This window comes from Salminus brasiliensis, chromosome 11 (genome assembly GCF_030463535.1).
Source record: "Salminus brasiliensis chromosome 11, fSalBra1.hap2, whole genome shotgun sequence".
Lineage (NCBI taxonomy): Eukaryota > Metazoa > Chordata > Actinopteri > Characiformes > Bryconidae > Salminus > Salminus brasiliensis.
In genome coordinates this window covers 27,883,771-27,902,999 of record NC_132888.1, presented here as the reverse complement: position 1 = coordinate 27,902,999, position 19,229 = coordinate 27,883,771, and the positions used below count along the sequence as shown (strand labels likewise).

General features: G+C 42.7%; 1 protein-coding gene across 1 annotated transcript in view; it reads left to right on the top strand.

Annotated features, from left to right (window-relative positions):
* The window catches only part of LOC140565091 (uncharacterized), a 344,799-nt gene that overhangs the window by 39,020 nt on the left and 286,550 nt on the right, over positions 1–19,229 (top strand). The gene's annotated exons all lie outside the window — the stretch shown is intronic.

Here is a 19,229-nt window from a genome sequence, read left to right as displayed (position 1 = left end):
AGATTAAATTTCACATTGTTGACAGTGATGTACCAGCAATACTAGGACGTGAGACATGATGGAAGAACCTATAGGAGAAACAGAAAACACGTCCTCAGGGTGGCAGAATAAGTTTCCATCAGCATCACCCAACGTTGTTGGAGATTCCTGTGTCGAGCCGCAGGTCAGTGAATCTGGCCCACCTGCAGAAACTGGTGTAGCAGAACAATCAATCTTACCTGAGACACATCCGAGAGAAGCATTCTTCACAAGGTCAGGAAGACAAGTGAAAACACCAGCAAGATACAAGGACTGAATCTGGAACACACATACAGTACACATTTAGAATATTCACACACACATTCAGAGGACATGGTACAAGCTCCTGTCCATCTGCTGACTGAATTTAAAGTTATTGTCATTTACTGCATCTTAGATTGGTTTAGGTTATTCTGCAACATCAAGCTATTCTAATAAATATGGTGTCAAATGTACAGTTCATGTAGTTCAGTTCAGAGACTTCATCTCATTTCCCTTGAGTTTTAAAGCATTATAGTCTGACAGAGTTTGTATGAACGTTGTTGAGAGTCCTGCACAGCCCAAATCATCCTCATTTATAGTTATATTCACATTAAGAGAAACAAAAATATATAAATTCAAGTGTGGAGATTTTACATGTTATGTAGCTAAGAGGCAGCCCTAGCTAAGAATCACGCAGGTCACCCAAAAGTAATAAAGTGTAAGTGTAGCACAGAGGCCTCCTTCCTCCATACTGCACAGCCATGCAGTGAGGGGAGGATGACCCCATTCGAGGCCCCAGAACCAGACAGCAGGCAGGAGGGTGGTGGAGAGAGCCAGGTCTGCCGATGGAACAGTTGAAACTGGGCATCTCAACACATGGGAAAGAGAGAGAAAACACAAAGGGTTAGGAGGGGGGAGGGGGGAAAAAAATCACAGCAAAAACTTTTTAGAAGGGTTACAGCAGGACAGGGTAGGCAAGAGCAGCCAAACGCACTCGCACCCGCAGACAGCAGGGGGCAACTCAGCACACAGGGAAGAGAAGAAATTAAGAAAATAATAATAATAATAATAATAATAATAATAATGAAGAAAAGGTTTAGGTTTATATATGAATATGAACAGCATTGTTACACCGCTCAAGCACAACAAAGCAGTCAAACAATTTATGCAAAACACAGCAGTGTAACCACTCATGCAGAACACAAGCAGGAGAGAGCAGCAAAACACCGTTCAAGCAGAACACAAGCAAGTGCCACAGCAGCGAAATATTGTTCAAGCACAAGACAGCAGCGAAACAATTTTGATGCAGGACACAGCATCCCCACATGGTAAAAGCAGAACACAGTAGTGAAAGGTTGTTCAAGCAGAACACAGCAGTGAAATACCAATCAAGCAGAATACAAGCAAGTGGCACAGCAGCGAAATATCATTCAAGCAGGGCACAGCAGCGTAACAATTTTGATGCAGAACACAAGCAGGACACAGCAGCCCAACACGGTTCAAGCAGAACACAGTAGTGAAATATCATTCAAGCAGGGCACAGCAGCGTAACAATTTTTATGCAGAACACAAGCAGGACACAGCAGCCCAACACGGTTCAAGCAGAACACAGTAGTGAAATATCATTCAAGCAGGGCACAGCAGCATAACAATTTTTATGCAGAACACAAGCAGGACACAGCAGCCCAACATGGTTTAAGCAGAACACAGTAGCGAAATATCGTTTAAGCAGGGCACAGCAGCATAACGTTGATGAAAAACACAAGCAGGACAGCAGCGAAATTATTATACAGAACAAGTGACACTGTTCAAGCAGAACACAGCAGAGTAACAAATTTGATGCAAAACACAAGAAGGATACAGCAGCCCAACACGGTCGAAGCAGCACACAAGCAAGTGGCACAGCTGCAGCCACCTTTAGCACTGTGCTTGCAAGGCAATCTCATCAAAAAATTTTTAGATGCAAAAGTTTTACCTGTTTCTTACAGAGAGTGGGATTGTTGAGGAGTCTGAAATGGTACAATGCGCCACCTTTCCGCACGTCGCAGGGAAAGATGCAGTGATGGTCTACAACATGTTACAATTCAGAGAGAAAGAAACTGAAACAAGAAATGTGCTGAAAAACAAGTTCAGGGATTACTGAGAGTCAAGAAAGAACCTACCCTATGTTCACCATTTGTTCTTCACGAGAGCTCAGGATCCAGCTGAAAGCGTACGGGAAGAATTCGGGGACCAAAAACTGCAGAATTCAGCACAGTACTCACATATTCTGGCCACTGCATGTCACCGTTGGGAAAGCTACCACTCACCTGTGAACACAAAAGCCAAAAATGCTAAACTGAATTTCACATATTGTTGACGGTGATGTACCAGCAATACTAGGACGTGAGACATGGGAGATGTTAGGTGTGGTTGAAAGAGTGCATGGAATCACAAAGTAATATGACATTCTGAAAGACATTGATCTGTTCACTGTTCTTGGATTCCTACCAGGACATCACCACATTCAAGTAGATCCCATGGTCTCACCAGTGATACATCCACCAAGAAAAGTCCCGATTGCCCTGAAAGACAACAATCATTGATGAGCTACACAAAATGGAGAAAAGGGGTGTAATCACCAAACAGCATGAACCGAACGACTGGATAAGTAGCATGGTCACAGTGGTGAGGATTTTGGCAGATCAACCTTCATGATGAAAGTTCCAAGCTCTGCACACTGAACATACCCATTGAAAGATACAGATTCGGTCAAGGAAACATGACGGCAGACTCATCCAAGTGCTGAAAAGGGAAAGACAGTGGAACCTGAAACTCAACAAAAACAAGTGCAAGATCAGATCATCCCAAATGTGGTACATTGGCCATATGCTCGCTGCAGAAGGTCTCAATCCAGATCAAGTGAGAGCTGTAACACACATGCCTACACCAGAAAACAAACAGGCACTTCAGAGATTAATGGGCATGATTCAGTACCTTTCCAAGTTTATTCCCAACCTGTCTGAAGTCGGTGCACCTCTCAGAAAACTGCTCGAGCATGACACTCCGTGGCAAGTCGAGCAAAAAGCTATGAAAAACTGAAATCTCTGGTACTGGTAACACCATGGTACTGGTACACCATCTGTAGATGCGAGCTCAGAAGGCTTCGGAGCCGCAGTTCTGCAGGAGGGAAAGCCAGTGGCTAAATTACATTACGAAAGGCAACAGCAAATGATTCAGAGATGCAGCTACTACACACAAGGACCATGGAAGGATGGCCCAATGAGAAAAATCCAAACATACTGGACATTCAAAGAAGAAAGGCAAAATGCAGATTTAAGATAAGCTGTAGAGAAAACAAGCAGAACAGCTATTATGACAGACAGACAAAGAGCTCACCAAGCATATACATGTGGGACAAGGTGAGAATTCAGTGAGGGCAACCTGCTATCATGATCAGCCACGATTCTTCACAGTCCAGACGCCAGATGGAAGAACCTATAGAAGAAACAGAAAACAGAACACACATTCACAGGACACAGTTCAAGTTCCTGTCCTTCTCCAGATGTGGTTATGAACATAGACACATTTTTGGTAAAGTGATTTTGCTGTTACAGGATTTGCACACTTGTCCATAAGCAGGACATTGTTTCTGTTTAACAAAACAAATCAGAACAGAATGACGGGGGAAAAAAAGGTTGAACAAAAAGGCAGAGCAGGAAGATTTCTTCATTGGAACAGTTGAAATAAGAAAAAAAAACAGGAGTATTAGATAAACATCAACACTGTAACAACAAAAGTCAATAGAATAACTGCCCTGAAAATAAAACAAGAACTTTGCATTCAGCACCAGTGTCCAACTTGAAGACAATGTCATCGCAGCACAGATCTACAAATCAGGTTTGAAACAAAACTCAAATCAAAAATGCAAGATTGAATTTCACATTGTTGACAGTGATGTACCAGCAATACTAGGATGTGAGACGTTAGGTGTGGTTTAAAGATGGAAGAACCTATAGGAGAAACAGAAAACACCTCAGGACGACTGAAAAACAGTTCCCATCAGCATCACCCAATGTTGTTGCAGATTCCTGTGTTGAGCCGCAGGTCAGTGAATCCGGTCCATCTGCAGAAGCCGGTCAGACAATCAGACTTACCTGAGTCACATCCGAGAGAGGCATACAGAGAGGCTTCTTCCACAGACCTGAAAGAGGCGAAAGACCATGAATTCAGTGACTTGTTAATCAGAGACAGGACTGTTTGTGGTATTAGGAAAGACCTATTGTGGGCAAGGTTGCTGAGAGAAACAGATTGGACATAGACAAAGAATATCTGCTGTGCAAATGAAGGGACATCAAGTGAAGTGAAAAAAAAAAAGAGCAGAATGAGGAAAAAAAAAAAAATCATGCAGTTGAACAAAAGACAGAGCAGGGAGATTTCTTCATTGGAACAATTGAAATCAGAAAAACTCAATACATCAGAAAAACATTGACAGTCACAACAAAAGTGAAAATAACAGAACTGAAAATCAAAATAAAAACAACAACTTTGTCTTCAGATTGGACACTGGTGCTGAATGCAATGTCATCACAGCACAGATCTACAAATCAGCTTTGAAACAAAACTCCAGAATTCAGCTTGAAAACCGCTCCCATATTCTAGACACTGCAGGTCACCATTGGGAAAGCTAACGCTCACCTGTGAACACAAAAGCCAAAAATGCAAGATTAAATTTCACATTGCTGACAGTGATGTACAAGCAACACTAGGACGTGAGACATGATGGAAGAACCTATAGGAGAAACAGAAAACACATCCTCAGGATGGCTGAAAGAGTTTCCATCAGAATCACCTAATGTTGTTGCCTATTCCTGTTTCGAGCAGCAGGTCAGTGATTCCGGTCCACCTGCAGAAACTGGTACTGCAGAACAATCTGACTTACCTGAGTCACATCCGAGAGAGGCATACAGAGAGGCTTCTTCCACAGACCTGAAAAAGGCGAAAGACCATGAATTTGGTGAGTTGCATGACTCGTTAATCAGAGACAGGAGTGTTTGTGGTATTAGGGAAGACTAATTGTGGGCAAGGTTGCTGAAAGAAACAGGTCGGACATAGACAAAGGCCATGAATATCTGCTGTGCAAATGAAGGGACATCAAGTGAAGTGAAAAAAGTGCTCAATGAAATACAAAACAGAACGACAGAAACAAAACAAACAGTTGGGTTTGAACAGAAGAGCAAATCCAAACAACTAAAACTGAACAAGCAACAGAAGCAAGCTGCTCCAGATGTGGTTATGAACATAAACAGAAACAATGTCCTGCCTATGGCCAAGTGTGTAAATCCTGCAACAGAAAAATCACTTTACCAAAAATGTGTAAAACAAAACAATCAGAGCAGAATGAGGAAAAAAAAAACATCATGCAGATGAACGAAGGACAGAGCAGGAAGATTTCTTCATTGGAACAGTTGAAATCAGAAAAACAGAATATTAGACAAACATAAACACTGTCACAACAAAAGTGAAAAGTGAAATCTTGAAATAAACAAGAACATTGTTTTCAAGTTGGACACTGGTGCTGAATGCAAGGTCATCTCAGGAAATGTCTACAAGTCACTCAGATTTAAAACAAAAGTCCAGAATTCAGCTTGAAAACCGCTCCCATATTCTAGACACTGCATGTCACCGTTGGAAAAGCTAACGCTCACCTGTGAACACAAAAGCCAAAAATGCAAGATTAAATTTCACATTGTTGACAGTGATGTACCAGCAATACTAGGACGTGAGACATGATGGAAGAACCTATAGGAGAAACAGAAAACACGTCCTCAGGACGACTGAAAGAGTTTCCATCAGAATCACCTAATGTTGTTGCCTATTCCTGTTTCGAGCAGCAGGTCAGTGATTCCGGTCCACCTGCAGAAACTGGTACTGCAAAACAATCAGACTTACCTGAGACACATCAGAGAGAGACATTCTTCACAAGGTCAGGAAGACAAGTGAAAACACCAGCAAGATACAAGGACTGAATCTGGAACACACATACAGTACACATTTACAATATTCACACACACATTCAGAGGACACGGTTCAAGCTCCTGTCCATCTGCTGACTGAATTTAAAGTTACTGTCATTTACTGCATCTTAGATTTGTTTAGGTTATTCTGCAACATCAAGCTATTCTAATAAATATGGTGTCAAATGTACAGTTCATGTAGTTCAGTTCAGAGACTTCATCTCATTTCCCTTGAGTTTTAAAGCATTACGGTCCGACAGTGTTTGTATGAACGTTGTTGAGAGTCCTGCACAGCCCAAATCATCCTCATTTATAGTTATATTCATATTAAGAGAAACAAAAATATATAAATTCAAGTGTGGAGATTTCACATGTTCTGTAGCTAAGAGGCAGCCCTAGCTAAGAATCACGCAGCTCACCCAAAAGTAATAAAGTGTAAGTGTAGCACAGAGTCGTCCTTCCTCCATACTTTACACTGAGGAACTGAACCGGTTAGCAGAGGGAAAAACGGCCGTGGTGGTCGAGGAGCTCCTCGGCTTTTCCGGGGTCACGCAGACGCCGCCAGTCCCTCTCCGGTGCGGGAGTGGAGACGACGACTCTCGGTGTCCGTCGCGCCGGTAGTGCTGGAGCTCAGACGCCGCGTTGGAGGAGTCACGGGTCAAGCTGGACGACTTCCTTGCAGAGCGGCTGGAAAGCTCGTTTTTCCGCGGTCGCCATGTTTCTCGAGGGTAAAGAGAAAAACGCAAAGGGCGGGTAGTGAGACAGAGGACTGTACAGTAACACAGACAGCACAAGGATTCCAACAAGTGCCTCAGATGAAGAAGACAAAGCTCACATTACGGACTATAAAGTAGGATGGCCGGTCGAAGCTCTGTGTGGAATCACGGCTCGAGCTTTGAAAGCAGGGCCGCATCGAAACAGCAGCTCCGAGTCTCCTGAAAATACCTACGATCACGTGACCGCCGGAAACGAAGCTTCGTTACGTCACTGGAACGCAATCGCGGTTCAATGCGCGTGAGTTTCCGGTCCCGCTGTAGACGAGCTGCATATAATCTGAAATATGTACTTAAATAAAACGGAAATACAGAACATGTGTGAATTTGCTTCACTTTCATGATAAAATTATTGACATTCCTCAGCATTCAAGGGTTTTTACTGGAGACGATGTGAAATGACCTTGAATAAAAACATTTTACAGCTCTATTTCTGTGTTCAACAGATGTACAGTCTACATGCACATTCAACAGTGGTGTTTTTCCCTTAATCTAATAGTGTCAAACATGCTGTTTTGTTTAGGAGGAGAGTAAAGGAATTACACACTCAGATGAAATTCATTCAGTTAAAGGAAGAAACGCAGTCCGACATCGCTGTATGGAGCAGTTTGGACAAAGCTTATGAACACAAGTGAATCAGGCAGTGGTGGTGTAGTATTGTATTTGTACAACAGGTGGCGCAGTAGAGCTGTGAAGCTGAGCAGCATCCAACCACTTTTCCCTCATTTCTGCATGAAAGGGTTGATTGATTACAGACTCATTTTTGTGATAAAGGATCTGCCCTGTTTTTAGACTTTTATAAAGCCTCAGTTCAGCAGAGCTTTATTTTATTAAGTAATTATTAGATATTTTCTTTATATTATCTGACAGTAACACACTATATGTCCAAATGTTTTTGGACACTATTTTTTAATCAATGCATTCAGCAATCAGTTGCACCCATTGCTGAAACTGTCACTGTAATGCAGTATTGCCAATAGAATAGGACTCTCTGGAACAGATAAACATGAACCTATCGGCTCCATGCCTAATGCCAATCGTGGGCTAGAGAGGTATAAAGGAATGATAAACCTCTGGAATGATGGTGCTCATGATGCCCTTTACTTCTAGGGTGAGCTGGGGAAACTTTTAGCTTTGAGTTGGAGATGAGGTTGGGTGATTATCCAATATTCTGACCTCACCAATGCTCTTCTTGCTAAATGCATTCCTCACAGCAATGCTCCAAAATCTAGCAGAAAGTCTTCCATGGCAGAAGAAACAGTTACTCCAACAAAAGCAGGCTAAACTCCTTTTTAATACTCTTGAGTTTAAAAGAAATAACAAATAAGCAGGCGTCCAAATACTTTTGTCATATAGTGTTTTTCTTAGAAATGCTGAATTCTTTTGTTGAAGAGACTCTGGTCAGTTCTGAGAGCAGCAGGTCTAAACTTAAACATGGACTAAATACAGAGAGAAGTTTTAAATTTTACTTTGAGTAGAAACAAATAAACATCCAGAACACATCAGTAATGCAGAACAGCTCTTCATTCAGGCTCTTTTCCTGAACATGATATTAATAATATAAACTTTACAGCTGTTTGGAAAAGATGAAGCATTAAGGAGGAGTCTAAAGAAAGTGTAGAAATGAAGACACTGCTCAGCACTGATGTAAGTATTAATGATAAACTGATTAGTCGTGTGCTTCTCTGTGGACGAGTTGTGATGAAAAGGAGGATCTCAGCCCGTTCTCTTCCTACAATGGAAAACACACACACACACACACACACACACACGTTAAACACTGCATACACTTCCATCTCCAACTATGAGGGTTTATTTAGGGTGTATTCTACACACTGCACACTAACATGTTTCTATAAAACAACAATGGGGCAGAAATGAAAATATTGCAGCACTGATATTAAAAAGTACCACAAGTGTTTGAGCAGCATGAGTGTAGAGCTTTTGCACTGACTGCATTTTAAACTGAAGGTCACACTGATGGTCAATAAGAGGAAATATCTCACATACTTTAAAAATGAATCTTAGTCTAGATACAGGAGAGGAAACCTCGGCCTCCTGGTTTAAAAACTGTATGTTGAGGAGTTTAGTCAGTTGTGGATAAATGCTGCATCAGCATGTTCAGAAACTTCAAACAGCAGGTTAGCGTGTGGGTTGTTGTGAAAAAGGTTTCTTGGATCTCAGGCTCTGATCGCTGTGGCCTCCCAGAGATCAAACTCCCTCTCTCTCAATGACAGTAGGCTATTAGCCCACTTCTTGTTCTGTGCACACCCTGCTATGGTGTTGTGTTCTTCCTTTGCCTAGAGAGGTGTAATGTAGAGCACAAAGACTCCTTTAGGGGGAGCTGCGAGGCGTCATACAGCCTCATGTCCTGTGTCTTCTCGCTCTCGAGAGAATATGCTTCCTGAAACACTCGGGGATTGAAAGGACGTGAGACGAATATGCAGCATGGCATCTCTCGACTCCAGCAGCACTGGACAGCTCCCTCTGGGAGAGCAGAGGAGAAGGCTTGTTGAGTGTCTCCATCTAGTGGCTGAAGCCGGAAGTAGAAGAGGCTCTGGTGGACAGTGTTAGGTTAGGTGGAAGTGGTGTGTTCTGGTTTGGTGTCGGGTTTCTGTTATGGGGAAGACTGCTGTTTACGTTGTGTGGTTGTACTGGAAAGGATGAATGATCAACAATAACAGTCAAAAGTTTGGACACACCTGGTCGAATGTGTGCTGATCATTAACTGAAACGTTTGATGCTAGGATGACCGTATTTTTCTTTTCAAAAAAGAGGACAAATGGGTACCCACCGCAGGACGCAATCAACCAGCTGTCTCTAAACTTTTGACTGGTACTTCGTTTAAGTTTTTTTTTCTGTTTCTAATTTCTAATAAAGTACTTTGCTTGGTTCCTCCAGCATATTGTAGTTGTACTGTAAATATACAGTATAATGAGGTATGTCTCAACAGTCAGGGTTCCCCAAAGATATTCTAGCTAATCCAGATCAGTTTTATTTAAAAAAGCAAGCAGGAAATGTCTGATGAGCTGAGGGAATTAAGACTTCGCCGTACTGCGTGAGGTAAGATACAGTGTGTGAATGTGGTGGAGAGAGTTGAGGAGTGGTCCGATGACGTGGCCAGATTTTTTAACTCTGCGCTGTCTTCTTTCTTCTGTACCACATAATGTGGGGGGTCTCTCTCTCTCTCTCTCTCTCTCTCTATTTATATCTCCTTTGCCTTCATTACCCTCCACCTCTCCTTCTCTGCCCTGTGGTAACGGATGTATGGGACTATGTTGAAGGTAAAGGCCCAGAGACCATCTTTGCGGGCCAGAACCTGAATGATAATGAATGAGCGATTAGACAGTGTTGTGTTGCTGCGTATTTTCTAACTGAACTGACGGTTAGAATCAGTGTAGGTACCGAACCCAAGCACAGATTTTTACCTTTGAAGATTTTCTATTCTAAAATGATGAATCCTCCTGGGGTGGTGAAGCTGATCAACAACACATTTAGTTCTTATAAATGTCAGTAGGGGGATTTCTCTGAAGACTGTTCTCTGATGAGGGCTGGTAGCTGGATTGGTTCTTGAGAGGACCTGATGCTCCCTGAAACTGAAGTTCAAAATGGAAAGTTGTGTATTAGACATCTCTCCTGTTGTGAAAGACATTTGTGTCACGTAGAAGACATGAACCTTCTTAGGGCCTTTATTCCTTCACCTCTTAAACTCCCAGACTTTGACATTCTAAGGATTATTATTCAGCAAGGACATGGAATACAGCACACACTGCCCAAATCCTTCTAAAGGTAGAGGAGTGAGGAATGAGTTCCTGTGGAGTTTCAGAGGTTAAAAGGGTTCATGATGTTCACCACAGTTTAAACAAACACTGAAAGTTACCTGGAATCGTACTGGACATCTTCTCTAACTGGCTACAAGAGGTATAGTCTTCCTTGTCTTCAGGATCTGCTTGAGAGACAACATGACAGATTATCTAGAACATGTCAAGTGATGTGGATAACATCAAATACCTCAGAGTTTGATGCTAGTTAATAATAATAATAATAATGATAATAATCTGAAGGGGAGTTGAAGCCTCGGTCTCCTGGTTTCCTGCATCACTGTAGGAGCAACGGTTCTAGCTCAACAACGACCCACGGAGCAGGACTTTCCTAATTGAACCCAGCCAGTAGGTCAACACTTAGATCCATGCTTGAGGGCTACAAGGGGTGTACCCTTGTTGACTTTGACAGGATCTGTGGGAGGGACACAATAAAAAACAAAAGATTAAACAACAAATATATTTATTTACTCACCACTCAGCTCACATACCTTAAACTTTAGCCTCCTGGTTCTTTGCTTCATGGTGGACTGTGTGAGTACAGCTTCTGCCTCCACCACTGCCCCACAGAGCACATCCTCACAAGCCTGCTGGGAACACGAAGAAGCAGAAACTTCTGCAGAGGAAGCAGAATGATGAGCATTCTGCTGGGAAAAAGAGAAGGTGTTGTGCACCACAGAGTTTGTCCTGAAAAACGTCTTCAGCTTTCTTCCAAGTGTCCTTGAGGCTCGGTTCTACAACATAATCCTTAGCTGCCCTTTCAACTGTAGCACAAAGTGGACATTACATGAAATGTATAAAAATATTTAGTTTAGTAAAAATCTTTGATATTTAATATGCTGTAACTATAGTAATGGAGGACTTTGAGCTCACTGTGTGTATATCTGTTTTAAAGTTATAACAATGTTTTATAGGAATAATTGATTCTGTATTATTACCAAAACTGAAGTTTGACCTGGTCATCAGCAGTCAGCAGTACATTTTCACTTTTGTGGTCACGAGTGAGAAAGTCCTGCTGGTGCAGATAGATTGTGGCACTGAGGAGCTGGAAGAACCCGGTTTTGGCTGGTTGATGAGGATATTGAAATGTCATGGATGTGAATGATGTGAGAGAGGATCCCTACTAGAGAATATCAAGTTCCCGGGGCAGGAAATCAGGATCCTCATCCAAGTTCATCACCATATGCAATATTTCTAGAGTCACTTGGTTGGGGTACTGTTTTGGCATCCATGGGGATGTTGTGGCTGAGACGACATCAGCCTTGGACAGCCAAGCACCACGGCCAGCCAGTTTAATCAAGGCGATGGCGTGGTCCACAGTGGCATAGCTGAGACGGAAATCCGACTCAGAAAGCGGGTTGTTTACCTCCTAAGGAGGAGAGATACAGAGTTACAAAATTCAGCCTTGGGAGCAGAGTGAGTGAAGGAGACCCTACGGTCTTGGAGAACCTTCTGGAGCTTGACAATGGTCTAATCCAAGATGCGAGGGGAACTGGACTTCAAAGAAGAGGCGCGTGGAAGCACCAGAGGCACGGGAGAAGCCGGCGTGGGTGCAGTACGTCTGGGACGCAGAGAGCAGCCGCGTGCAGTTGGGGAGGACGGCGAAGATCCGAGGCAACGCTGGGAACCAGAATGAGGGAGACGAAAGCGGCCGCATCAGGAAGAGCCGGATGAGACCCACTAGCAGGACTGGCTAGAAACGAATCGACCTGAGCCGCAGAGCGGAATGAGGAGGGGCAGGAGAGAGACAACGCCGGTCGAGAGAGAAGAGCTGGTCATCCGAGGTAATGTCGAGATCCATGTCGGGAAAGGAGAAGGTGAGTGACGCACAGAATAGGCGGGTACAGCTTGGTCTGTGCAAGTTTTCGTCACTAGAACGAGAAGGGAGAGGAACGGTTTTATAGTGTGAAGAAATGGAGGGGAGAAGTTTGGGCGTGGTCCTTCTCCCAAACTTCAGTTATTACATAACTCCATTTGTGGAGATCACATTCCCATTAGATCCGTTCAGCAGACTCAATCACGATGAACACCTGCCCGTCTCGTTCAAGATTTCATGGACGTGAACAATGTGAGGGTGGTTCACTATTCTGAGATTGTCCACTTCCCGGCGCAGGAAATCAGGGCTGTTGTCTATTATTTTAACAGCCACTTAGTTGGGGTAACTTTTGGATGTGGCCACGACCTTGAAGCCCAAACCTCTCAGGACAAAACTGAAGAGTCTTCAACTGAACCTTAATGTTTACCAGTCCTTCAAATGTTGAAATGAACAGAATAACTGTACAAATCAAGAGAGACTCCCACATCAAGGATCCTATGAATCATTCCAGTTGTTGTGAGTGTCCGTTTACATCTGTCACAAGTGGAATTCAGTACTACTTCTTTACTTTTGGTTTTAGGTATATGAACTTGATACACAATCATAAACTGGATCGATCCATGTCTGCTACAAGGAGGGGAGACATGGAAAGAATCATTTTCCATACTTTACCTGAGAAAGAGGAACTTCAGTACACTTATTAGGGTGGGAACAAACTAAGTGTCAAATTTCTAAACCAAATGTAGCCACTGAAAGGTGGAGCTCAAAGTAGGAGGGCGATGATTGGCAGTCAACAATCTTGTCCTTAGAATGACTGAAGTCCCAGAAATGTCCTAAAAAGCATGTAGATTTATTACTGCTGGCTGGAAGCTTCTGCTGATTATATGGACAAAGCATGTAGATACAAGAGGGAATTCATTAAGTGGTTGGTTGGTATAAACAGAGGTCTGATAAAAATAGTAAATAAACAGACTTGCTGTAGACACTGGAAATGGCTCAGGTTTAGAAGTCTCACGTGGGAGACCTCCTACAGCACAGGTAGAAGTAAGGTTAAGGTTAAACCAAATGGTTTTAGTCAGAGAGGAAAACATGCTAATTAACTACATCAATTCAGAGTCTCTGCAAATACATTTCAGGATCTAATAAAACCCACAAATTCATTTTACCTTGTGTTGCCAAAGTATGAGCAGGACTAGCAGATTTAGCCCCTGCCTCCCAATATCTAGACAAGCAGCAGCTTCTGGAGCTGTTTAATTCTGCTACTTAGAAGGAGGACTACTTTCAGATACTGTAAAGCAATCAGTACTTTTTCATTACGCTTCAGAGCTAAAATGTGACCCTGGAAGTTTTAAATTCCCACTTAAATAAGAACTAATGAAATATGTGAGGTAAAGTTGAGTTAAACAGAGCTAATGCAGCTCAGCATCAGCTATTAACTCTAACTAATATTCCTACTGGAGGAAACAACAAGATCAGCTAAAACAGCTAACGGCAGAAAGCCTGTGTTGTCGGATGAAACAGTATATAAAAGTTAGTCCGTTTTTATCAGGACCTTTTCCAACAACGTGGAAAATAAGAGCCTCTTTTAGAAAGGTTAGAGCTCCCGAAGTTTCTAAGTTAACGCCGAACATCAGCAGCGCTAGCAAGTTAGCTCCTCCAGTCGTACAGCTAAAGTACAAACACACACGAAACCAGAAAACCAAGCTTTCAAATATTCGCTGTACGTTTATGGTCACATATAAGGTAAAAGATCAGCTTAAAAGCAGCTAGTTCACATGAACTCACCTGGCTCTATCGGGAACGTCTGTCCTGGGAGCCTCCTTGAAGTAGACTGACAGACTGGAAGGGGCGATACCGGTGACTGCGCCTCGTCCCAACAGAACTGGACTACAGCTTCATTTGGGCAAAGCTGGAGCGACGATGAGGATTGCAGATGGAAAATCTTCCATAAACTCAAAACTGCTAAAGCTCCTCATTTAGATAACGCTTTAAACACTGTACACTCATATGCAATTGTACACACACTGTTTAATTAGCATATTTGATTTCATTTAGAAAGTCCAGAATATGCTGCTATAGTATTTCTATGTTGTTTATTTGATGAACAATTCACATTTAGTACATCATACATATTTATAGTACTAAACTGTAAATCATACAGATTTAAACATTTTATTATATTTTTATTTTATTAAATAGGTTAATTCTCAGCGCCTTTAAAGCTTGCAGATGAAAACACTGAGAGACAGAAAGTGTAAACTTCAGGACTGGAAATCATGATGTAATTGAATTTATTAAAAAATAAATGAAGTGAAATGAAAACTTTAACACTGTAGAAGAAATCTGTCTCTACTGGACAGACACGTCACTTCCGGCTGACAGGTCCAGCGCTGCTCTCCTGCTGCTTGTTTCTCCCAGTCATATCTTTGTATCAGGGATGAGCAGAACGAGGCTTTTTAACCATTTGAAGCAGAAGTGGTTCATTTGAAGCTCTACTGCGCCACCTGTTGTACAAATACAATACTACACCACCACTGCCTGATTCACTTGTGTTCATAAGCTTTGTCCAAACTGCTCCATACAGCGATGTCGGACTGCGTTTCTTCCTTTAACTGAATGAATTTCATCTGAGTGTGTAATTCCTTTACTCTCCTCCTAAACAAAACAGCATGTCTGACACTATTAGATTAAGGGAAAAACACCACTGTTGAATGTGCATGTAGACTGTACATCTGTTGAACACAGAAATAGAGCTGTAAAATGTTTTTATTCAAGGTCATTTCACATCGTCTCCAGTAAAAACCCTTGAATGCTGAGGAATGTCAATAATTTGATCATGAAAGTGAAGCAAATTCACACATGTTCTGTATTTCCGTTTTATTTAAGAACATATTTCAGATTATATGCAGCTCGTCTACAGCGGGACCGGAAACTCACGCGCATTGACCCGCGATTGCGTTCCAGTGACGTAACGAAGCTTCGTTTCCGGCGGTCACGTGATCGTAGGTATTTTCAGGAGACTCGGAGCTGCTGTTTCGATGCGGCCCTGCTTTCAAAGCTCGAGCCGTGATTCCACACAGAGCTTCGACCGGCCATCCTACTTTATAGTCCGTAATGTGAGCTTTGTCTTCTTCATCTGAGGCACTTGTTGGACTCCTTGTGCTGTCTGTGTTACTGTACAGTCCTCTGTCTCACTACCCGCCCTTTGCGTTTTTCTCTTTACCCTCGAGAAACATGGCGACCGCGGAAAAACCAGCTTTCCAGCCGCTCTGCAAGGAAGTCGTCCAGCTTGACCCGTGACTCCTCCAACGCGGCGTCTGAGCTCCAGCACTACCGGCGCGACGGACACCGAGAGTCGTCGTCTCCACTCCCGCACCGGAGAGGGACTGGCGGCGTCTGCGTGACCCCGGAAAAGCCGAGGAGCTCCTCGACCACCACGGCCGTTTTTCCCTCTGCTAACCGGTTCAGTTCCTCAGTGTAAAGTATGGAGGAAGGACGACTCTGTGCTACACTTACACTTTAGTACTTTTGGGTGAGCTGCGTGATTCTTAGCTAGGGCTGCCTCTTAGCTACAGAACATGTGAAATCTCCACACTTGAATTTATATATTTTTGTTTCTCTTAATATGAATAGAACTATAAATGAGGATGATTTGGGCTGTGCAGGACTCTCAACAACGTTCATACAAACACTGTCGAACCGTAATGCTTTAAAACTCAAGGGAAATGAGATGAAGTCTCTGAACTGAACTACATGAACTGTACATTTGACACCATATTTATGAGAATAGCTTGATGTTGCAGAATAACCTAAACAAATCTAAGATGCAGTAAATGACAGTAACTTTAAATTCAGTCAGCAGATGGACAGGAGCTTGAACCGTGTCCTCTGAATGTGTGTGTGAATATTGTAAATGTGTACTGTATGTGTGTTCCAGATTCAGTCCTTGTATCTTGCTGGTGTTTTCACTTGTCTTCCTGACCTTGTGAAGAATGCCTCTCTCTGATGTGTCTCAGGTAAGTCAGATTGTTTTGCAGTACCAGTTTCTGCAGGTGGACCAGATTCACTGACCTGCGGCTCGACACAGGAATCTGCAACAACATTGGGTGATGCTGATGGGAACTGTTTCAGTCGTCCTGAGGTGTTTTCTGTTTCTCCTATAGGTTCTTCCATCTTTAAACCACACCTAACGTCTCGCATGTCTCACGTCCTGGTATTGCTGGTACATCACTGTCAACAATGTGAAATTCAATCTTGCATTTGTGGCTTTTGTGTTCACAGGTGAGCGTTAGCTTTCCCAACGGTGACTTGCAGTGTCTAGAATATGTGAGCGGTTTTCAAGCTGAATTCTGGAGTTTTGTTTCAAATCTAAGTGACTTGTAGACATTTCCTGAGATGACCTTGCATTCAGCACCAGTGTCCAACTTGAAAACAATGTTCTTGTTTTATTTTCAGTCCAGTTATTCTATTGACTTTTGTTGTAACAGTGTTGATGTTTATCTAATACTCCTGTTTTTGTTTTTTATTTCAACTGTTCCAATGAAGAAATCTTCCTGCTCTGCCTTTTTGTTCAACTGCATGATTTTTTTTCCCCCTCATTCTGTTCTGATTTGTTTTGTTAGACACATTTTTGGCGAAGTGATTTTGCTGTTACAGGATTTGCACACTTGTCAATAAGCAGGACATTGTTTCTGTTAATGTTCATAACCACATGTGGAGAAGAACAGGAACTTGAACTGTGTCCTGTGAATGTGTTTTCTGTTTCTTCTATAGGTTCTTCCATCTGGCGTCTGGACTGTGAAGAATCGTGGCTGATCATGATAGCAGGTTGCCCTCTCTGAATTCTCACCTTGTCCCACATGTATATGCTTGGTGGGTTCTTTGTCTGTCTGTCATAATAGCTGTTCTGCTTGAGTTGTCTTCTCTACAGCTTGTCTTAAATCTGCATTTTGCTTTTCTTTTTTGAATGTCCAGTATGTTTTGGATTTTTCCTCATTGGGCCATCCTTCCATGGTCCTTGTGTGTAGTAGCTGCATCTCTGAATCATTTGCTGTTGCCTTTCGTAATGTAATTTAGCCACTGGCTTTCCCTCCTGCAGAACTGCTGCTCCGAAGCCTTCTGAGCTCGCATCTACAGATGGTGTACCAGTATCATGGTGTTACCAGTACCAGAGATTTCAGGTTTTCATAGCTTTGTGCTCGACTTGCCACGGAGTGTCATGCTCAAGCAGTTTTCTGAGAGGTGCACTGACTTGAGACAGGTTGGGAATAAACTTGGAAAGGTACTGAATCATGCCCATTAATCTCATGAGTGCCTGTTTGTTTTCTGGTGCAGGCATGTGTGTTACAGCTCTCACTTGATCTGGATTGAGACCTTCTGCAGCGAGCATATGGCCATGTACCGCATTTGTGATGATCTGATCTTGCACTTGTTTTTGTTGAGTTTCAGGTTCCACTGTCTTTCCCTTTTCAGCACTTGTATGAGTCTGCCGTCATGTTTCCTTAACCGTTTCACCCCAGACTAAGATATCGTTCGGAACGTTGACGACACCTTCCAGGCCTTTAATAGTCTGCAATTGACCTTTGGAATACCTCTGAAGCTGAGGACACTCCAAAAGAAAGTCAAAGGAATCTGTATCTTTCAATAGGTATGTTCAGTGTGCAGAGCTTGGAACTTTCATCATGAAGGTTGATCTGCCAAAATCCTCACCACTGTGACCATGCTGTTTACCCAGTTATTCAGCTCATGCTGTTTGGTGATTACACCCCTTTTCTCCATTTTGTGTAGCTCATCAATAATTGTTGTCTTTCAGGGCAATCAGGACTTTTCTTGGTGGATGAATCACTGGTGAGACCATGGGATCTACTTGAATGTGGTGATGTCCTGGTAGGAATCCTAGAACAGTGAACAGATCAATGTCTATCAGAATGTCATTTTACTTTGTGATTCCATGCACTCTTTCAACCACACCTAACATCTCCCATGTCTCACGTCCTAGTATTGCTGGTACATCACCGTCAACAATATGTGAAATTCAGTTTAGCATTTTTGGCTTTTGTGTTCACAGGTGAGTGGTAGCTTTCCCAACGGTGACATGCGGTGGCTAGAATATGAGAGTACTGTGCTGAATTCTGCAGTTTTTGGTCCCCGAATTCTTCCCGTATGCTTTCACCTGGATCCTGAGCTCTCATGAAGAACAAATGGTGAACATAGGGTAGGTTCTTTCTTGACTCACAGTAATCGCTGAACTTGTTTTTCAGCGCATTTCTTGTTTCAGTTTCTTTCTCTCTGAATTGTAACATGTTGTAGACAATCACTGCATCTTTCTCTGCGACGTGTGGAAAGGTGGCGCATTGGACTTTTTCAGACTCCTCAACAATCCCACTCTCGGTAAGAAACAGGTAAAACTTTTGCACCTAAAAATCCAATTTTTGATGAGATTGCCTTGCAAGCACAGTGATAAAGGTGGCTGCAGCTGTGCCACTTGCTTGTGTGCTGCTTCGACCGTGTTGGGCTGCTGTATCCTGCTTGTGTTTTGCATCAAATTTGTTACTCTGCTGTGTTCTGCTTGAACAGTGTCACTTGTTCTGTATAATAATTCCGCTGCTGTCCTGCGTGTTTTTCATCAATGTTATGCTGCTGTGCCCTGCTTGAACGATATTTCGCTACTGTGTTCTGCTTGAACCATGTTGGGCTGCTGTGTCCTGCTTGTTTTGCATGAAAATGATGATGCTGTGTTCTGTATAATTTTTGTTGCTTTGTTGTGCTTGAGTGGTGTTACAGTGCTGTTCATATTCATACATAAACCTACACCTTTTTTTCA